Raw genomic sequence first — 8,147 nt, forward strand, 5'->3', positions numbered from 1 at the left:
GTGCAGTGAAATGATACTTAATTTGATGAACTGGTGTCAATTCCAATTTTATACATAAGACTACAATAACAAAGGTACAAAATACATCATTAAAGAACATAACAGTACAGATAACATTAGTAATAACACAGACTTTACAAAAGAATAGAAATAAACATGCAGATCAGTGTTACAAAAATTATGACATAAGTAAATATATAAAATAATGAGTACATACATAAAAGATCAGAATAACTTTCGAAACATCAACTTCATACATGAGCATTAAAACAGAACAGAATAAATAATGTCTAAACATCTTTACAAAGAAAATAACATATTATCAGAAAAATTCTACAACATAACTCTCATCAGCTAAACACATAAAGACAGGAAAAACACAAATACACTAGGGTACACAAAAACATAGTGGGATAGCACAAGGAAAGGACAGGGTTTGTTTTACTGCAGTATTTCGCAAACAAAACTTTCTTTACTTCTCGGAGATCTCCCTTCGTTCTTCACTATTTCCAAAAAGCCCTATCTGTACCTGATTTCTGTACTTTTTTCGTAAAACTTCTCAATGCATTTCTTCCAATTCATCATAGTTAGTTTCTTATATAGTCTACCCCCTCTTAAGCTAACTTAAATCTACTGAGCTCAGATATATATACCAAGGGACGAGGCAATGCAGCAGCACAAAACAATTAACGCAAACAGCAATGACAAAAAATGCCAATTTGCAAAGCAAGCAGCAGTAAATCTAAATTAACAGATAAAATGCAAAATTACAACTAATATGAGCCAATGTGCAGCATCAAGAAAAATAAATCAGTAGTAAAACTGGCTTAACAGAGTAATGTAAAGTGAAATTTAGTAGCACTATGCCTGGCAAACAGCAGCAGCAAATGCAATAACTTATATCTAAACATGACATAGCTCAAGCAGAAAAAAATATTACACTAAAGACAACAATGCAGACAAGGGAAATGTATATTCACATCTTAATGTCTGTGTAATTAAAGTGGTGCACCACAAAAACTAATTCTACAAAAAATTACCAAGTACTTGAAAAGAAAATTATATATGCAGTGACTGTTATTAGTCCCTTCTTATTGTTCTTTCCATTCCAAGAGCTCCTTTTTCGAAGAATGTGGATCAGAAAATAATTATTTAATAGATCTGTTGACAGAAAGTGTTCACATTAGCAGATCCATTTAAGTTTATTTTATAAAACCAATGCTGCAACACAGCTGGAAAACAGATATCAAATGAAATAAGCAATTATGAAAAGCAAAGAATAAAATATCATTCAATAGTCATGTGACATTTCATAAGTTAGTAGAAATTCTCTCAACTCTCGTAGAAAGACGCTTGTCATAATCAGGTGTGCAGATGTAAGTATCTTTCAAAGTAATGAAGGTGTCGTATTTCCGATGCTCTCTCTAAAGGAATGTCAATGGCGAGGATAATGGCCTCTTTTTTTCTCCACCTAATGGCTTTCTTTTGTCAGACGACTACCTCTCAGCTGGGCGCCCAAAACGCATTATGTCAAGGTCACTTACCTTTCTTACTGAAATATTTATGACAGCAGTTTCTGCTACAGTGGCAGTCTCATAAAAAAAAATTTCCACAGGTTGAGAATTTACGTTACAAATGTGTAGAAACAAAATCCTATTGATATAACAGAATCCAAAAAATTTTCGTCGGCATTGTAATACATTCACGCATTTACATACATTTCATAACTCTTAAAGTACGATTATTCGTTTCCAACATCCTTTTTTCACAAATCAGAGTTCCTAGCCACTACTCATTATTCCTTATCTTATTACACATATACATATTCGTACACACTTCTTCAATATTTCATCATAATAAATACGTAGCATAATCAAATAACTCATATAGCATCAGCTTATTAATCATAAACATACCTCAGCAGCATAATACACATCGTCATCGTAATAATAACATCATAACACCTCAGTCAAATCTCAAAAACGTCGTAGCTTTCTGCAATAATTTCAAAACCTAAAGAAAATTCTCTGCTCATTTCAATAGTGTCATCTACCTCAAACGTACTTTAAAAATCACGATCTCATACCAAATACATCATTCAAATCTCTCATAGTATCACAATGGTTCCGAAAAAATATGAACAGTTCACACAGTACAGACAAAATACAGTTTCATAAGTGTGAAGTTATAACTGCGTAATTGTGTAAACATGTGTCACTAATGCAGTAAAAAAAAGTTTATCTCTCAGTTAAATGATCAGATAGCTGTGTAATTTGTGTGTTAGAGGAATATGGTACTGATGTGAAAAGTTGTATAAGCAAATACCATATTAGCTAGGGCTCCTTGTGCTTGCCACACACATGGTGCACAAAGTAAGCATGTACCCCCCTGAGGATTAATGTAATTATACCCTCAGGTGTTACAGATTACAGCAATCTAATGAAATGTATCACGGAAAACCTTTGTATCATTGTACTTCAAATAACTTTAAAAATAAATGTTTTAAGTACAAAATTAATCACTCAAATACGTGTACTGTAGCGCTAAACTGTGCGTCATGTTGTAAGATAATCTCTGTGGAAGTCTCGTAGTTATCGTCCTCCGAAAGCTAAGTTCTGCAGAAGTCAATGTACTTACTTCATGATAAACAAAAGTGAAATGCTTTGCGTATAGATATCTTAGTTATTACGCTTATTGTTGTGATGAAGAAAGTACTGTGCTGTAACGTATTGTTGTGCTACGGAAAAGGCTGTCTCCTTGTAGCTACACCACAAAAGTTACTACTAAAACATGTTTTACTTTCCAGAATAATTCAGAAAAACTGTGCAGATATAAAACAGATACACCGCAAAAGCAATATTGTAAATTGTCACTCATTAGTAACGTCGTGATATAATCGTGTAGCTGTCACATAAACTAACCACTGTGTCATCTAGTATCTCACAGAAAGTACTTTAAATCCAGAATGTATTTTCAAGTAAACCAAAATGTTGCATTAAAATCTCGTTAGCAGTACTGGTAAATGTTCTAAGTATGTGAGCCTTATAGACGTTACGTAATCGTGCAACTAACAAGCAAGAATGTACACACACAATAACACTGTGTCGTCTGTTCACAATAACAATGCATTCGTAATTTCTTTTTAAATAAGTTCTCTTGGTTTTTGACTGGATATTTAACATCAAACATTGTTGCATGTTAACAGATTCTAAGTCTGACAAAGCATACTAGTAATGTAAAGTGAAAAGTTATATGGCAAAGACAAAGTTAAAACGCAGATTATCTTTCAATAAACGGTTTTATATGTGAAATGTGGTGTAAACCTTTACTCTTCCTAGTACACAGAGTTTCAACTTGAACGCAGTTATCATACGGTATACGTCGGTAAAGAATACTGGAATTTTTCTCAATGTTAGTGTCTATGTTTTTTTTCTCTGAGGCAGCCGGCGAACGTGGCTGCCTGCAGTGCGAGTCATTGTCTGCTATCTCTTTGTTGGCGTGCGTCGTTATTGGGATTAGGAGACCTAACTTCTACAAATTCACCTTGACGAGAAGGCCCTGCCCTGTTTGAAGCTCGCCAGTTCTGATGAAATTCAGGTCTGTCGTTATGATTATATCGTCTGTCGTCATGTCGGTAGTTCCTGTAGTTTCTTTCTTGACGGTTAAGTGGTGCAGAATTTCTTCCAGAATTATCACTGCACGGTGGTCCGTTGTGTCTGAAGTTATTCTGTCTCCCGTGATAATAATAGTTCTGGTTGCCATATTGTCTGTTTCTATGATTGTCTCTGTCATATTCATTACTACGGAAATGCGATCTTTTTCTGTAACTATTACTCTGCCAGTGGTTGTCATACGGGTGGTGTCTGTTTTGTTCACGATTTGCGTTGTAAGAATAGCCTTGTCGTGTCCAGTTATTATTTCTTTCATCGCGGAATTGTGACGGATGTGACCTGTAATTGTTGTGTTCCTGTTTTCGCGTTCTGCGATTGTCAGTGTCAATTTCTAATTCTTGTAAGAGTCCCTGAAAAGCTTCAATGTCGTCTTTGCAACGTCCTGCCAAAATAATATGCCGTAAATGCTCAGGTAATTTGATTAAGCAAATGCGGATGAGTTCTGAGGGGCTGTATGGGTTTGACAGGTACTGATTCTTGTGCAACATGTCTTCAAAATATTTCACAAGACTGGAAAATTCAGATTGTTCGAAATGTTTCATCATTATGATGCCATGTTTTACTCGGTCTTGTGTGGCTTGAGACCAATATACTGAGAGGAAGGCATGGTAAAACTCTCCTTCACTGTGGCAATCATGAATGACCGATCGCATTCTTACAGCTGGTTTGTTCTCTATGTAGCCACACATAAATTCTAATATGTGTTCTAATGACCAGTTGGGAGGAAAACAATGAGAGAATTGATGAAGCCACGCTTGTGGATGAATGTAGTTGCCAGAATTCTTAAATGTTTTGAATTTACGTGTAGTAATGAACAGCTTATAGTCAAAATCATCATGTCGGGGAGTCGCATGTCGGTCATTGTTACGTCGTTTCGGCGGTTCCATCTCAAAATTCGGTGTACCTTGCCAATTTCTTTCATAATTTCCGAAGTGCCCTGAGTTATTATTTTGTGGCTATTGCGTATTTCTATGTCCCTCTTCCCGTATTGGAGTGCGAGTGTCCTCTGAAATACGTAATTCTTGTATTACCTGTGTCAGCTGATCTTGTACTTGTCGGATTTCTCTTTGGTGTTGCGCATTAATTTGATTCTGATTTCGTTTGAATTTCCTAATTTGTTCGCACTCCTCTCTGTCATTTAAGACTACCGGTTTTGTGTCATTCAGATTATCATCTACCTTTGTACATAAATTATTTAGCTGATCCGAAAGTTCAACTACTTTCTCTGACAATGAACTAATTTCCTCCATGTTTCTTTCTGAACCAATTTTCAGAATGTCTACTGTGTCCTTTAAGTTTTCTTGAGTTTTTGCAAGTTGCGTAACCGAATCGGTAGATGCAACTGAGTCAATTTTAGCTTGCAAGGTCTCATGATTTTCATGAACAATAGTTTGCAGTTCTTTTATGGCTGCTTCGTGATTCTGTAATGCATTTTCATGAGGCGAAAAAATAGGTTGAAAATGCTCACAAATCTGTGTTTTTACGTCATTACAGACTTTTTGACATTTCGATTCAATGTTATGTAACTCAGTAGTTAAATCTTCACGTGTTTGTTCAAGTGTGTTGTCTAACTTTTGAAGCTTTTGCTGTGTTTGTCTCTGATTTTGTTCCATTGTGTCTAACTGTTGCTGTGTTTGTCTCTAATTTTGTTCCATTGTGTCTAACTTTTGAAGCTTTTGCTGTGTTTGTCTCTGATTTTGTTCCATTGTGTCTAACTTTTGAAGATTTTGTTCCATTGTGTCTAACTTTTGCAGATTTTGTACCATTATGTCTAACTTTTGAAGCTTTTGTCCCATTTGTTGCATTAATTGTAATAACAATGCACTGGTGTCTGAAACATGTTCCTCAGTGCTATTCGGCAATGCATTTGAACCAGCAATATTCGCAGTTTGAAAAGCAGAAAATGTGTCTTGACTTGTTTGAGAAAATGGTGAGGACGCAAAACCTGAATCTACAGTATTTGCAAGATTGTGTCCTGTCATTTCGGATTCCTGAGGCAAGCTGTTGCCGACCGATCGATCGATAATGCTTCCCCGTTCACTAATTGTTTCACTGTCTACACCATTGTTTGCAGCCCACTCCATTTCCCTATGCACAATTACCAAATTACTACTTTGAACATTAGTTAATTCATTACTCGGTGGCTCTAACACACTGCTTTCGTCTTCACTGTCATTTCTCAGTTTACTTTGGAGCCTAGTATTACATTTTTCACACGCCATTATTGTCACAATATTTCACACGATAACACAGAAAAGCACAATTTGAAGAGCAAAAATAAGAGAACACATTAACGTAGCACTGAAAATAATATCTTGTTAATCGCAAGCGCAGCTGCGAAATACTTGCTGCAAATCTACATGCATGCCACAACTGTTTTACTGTACAACAATGAAAAACTACAACTACAAAGGAAATTCTCTCTATAATTACACACTAGCAATTACTCAAAGTACAAGAAAAAATCAGAAGATTTGAGTGAGGTTTCCTGGCAGGGTCGCCATATGAAACATCCCCTTAGAACAATTTATACAAGACTGTGCTTAAACTGACACACAATATTTTTAGCGCAACGCAATCTGACTTTCAATAATCCCTACAAAAGAATGGCCCTGACTAACATTAACCTATACCTTTCACAAATCACTTACCTCACAAAGATCTTCGTTACTCAAGCTACTGCAATACAGCGAACGCCACTACTGCCAGCTAAATAAAAGATTCAAACTACTGAAGGCACTAACTACTGATAGACATAGTTAGCAAATGAAAGATTTTGATAGAGAACAAACAATGTATTTACCTTAATAGTGTTCGAAAGTCATAATGTATATAGCAGTTCATGACATCCAGTCTTACAAATTTCAAAACTCCGCCATCTCTCTCCCCACATCCACCACTGCTGGCGGCTCACCTCCAACTGCTCAACGCTACACGCTGTTAACAGCCAACAGCCCAACGCTACAATAGCCAACAACAATGCAAACCAGCCACAGACTGCACACAGCACAGCCAGTGATTTTCATACAGAGCGCTATGTGGCGTTACCAATAAAAAAAACCTAAACAGCCTACTTACAGATCGTGTAGGTGATGATATGTTTCCTAAATGAACTGATAATGCAAATAATTCAGGGGTAATCAGTAATCATCAAACTAAACTTAATACATTAACATTAAGTTTAATGAAGTTAGCAGGGAATGGAAAACAGGAAAAACAGAAAGATAAGGAAAGGAAAGAATGGGAAAGACAGAAAGAATGAGAAAAGGGATAATGGAGAAAACAGAAGGACAAAGGAAGGAAGAATGAAGAAAACAGAAAGATAAGGAAAGGGAAGAGAGCGGTAAGAAAATCTTTGACTATCTCGCACATGTGAACCAAAAGTTAAATGCTGTCAATAAAAAATATGAAAACTTGCCTAATCTAGCAATTCAGACAACTATATCAGTAGACGAGGTAACAATGAAACAATCTAGTCTAAGTAAAACTGTAGTGCCATTGACTGAAAGAATCGACAATACAGCGTTAACTAGTCAGAGCCAGACTGTTCAGTGCTTAACTAAGCAAGCTCAAACATCTACATCTACATGTACATGGTTACTCTGCAGTTCACACTTAAGTTCCTGGCAGAGGGTTCATCGAATCATTTCAATACCACTCTCGAATGGAGCGTGGGGAAAAGGAACACCTAAATCTTTCCGTTCGAGCTCCGATTTCTCTTATTTTATTATGATGATCATTTCTCCCTACGTAGGTGGGTGTTTCAGTGACTGCCACCACAACTCGCGTATCACATCAGTGACACTCTCACCCCTATTGCGCCATAACACGAAACGAGCTGCCCTTCTTTCCACTTTTTCGATGTCCTCCGTAAATCCTACCTGGTAAGGATCCCACGCCGCGCAGCCATATTCCAGCAGAGGACGGACAAGTGTAATGTAGGCTGTCTCTTTTGTGGGTTTGTCGCATCTTCTAAGTGTTCTGCCAATAAAGCGCAGTATTTGCTTCACCTTCCCCACAATATTATCTATGTGGTCTTTCCAATTTAAGTTGCTCGTAATTGTAATTCCTAGGTATTTAGTCGAATTTACAGCCCTTAGATTTGTGCGATTTATCGTATACCCAAAATTTATCGGATTTCTTTTAGTACCCATGTGGATGACCTTGCACTTTTCTTTGTCAAGTGCCAATTGCCACTATTCGCACCATACAGAAATTGTCTCTAGATCATTTTGTAATTGGAATTGATCGTCTGATGATTTTACTAGACGGTAAATTACAGCGTCAACTGCAAACAATCTAAGGGGGCTGCTCAGATTATCACCTCGATCATTAATGTAAATCAGGAACAGCAGAGTGCCTATGACACTTCCTTGCGGAACGCCAGATATCACTTCTGTTCTACTCGATGATTTACCGTCCACCAATACGAACTGTGACCTCTCTGAGAGGAAATCACGAATCCAGTCACACAAC

Source organism: Schistocerca piceifrons, chromosome 3, assembly GCF_021461385.2.
Source record: "Schistocerca piceifrons isolate TAMUIC-IGC-003096 chromosome 3, iqSchPice1.1, whole genome shotgun sequence".
NCBI lineage: Eukaryota > Metazoa > Arthropoda > Insecta > Orthoptera > Acrididae > Schistocerca > Schistocerca piceifrons.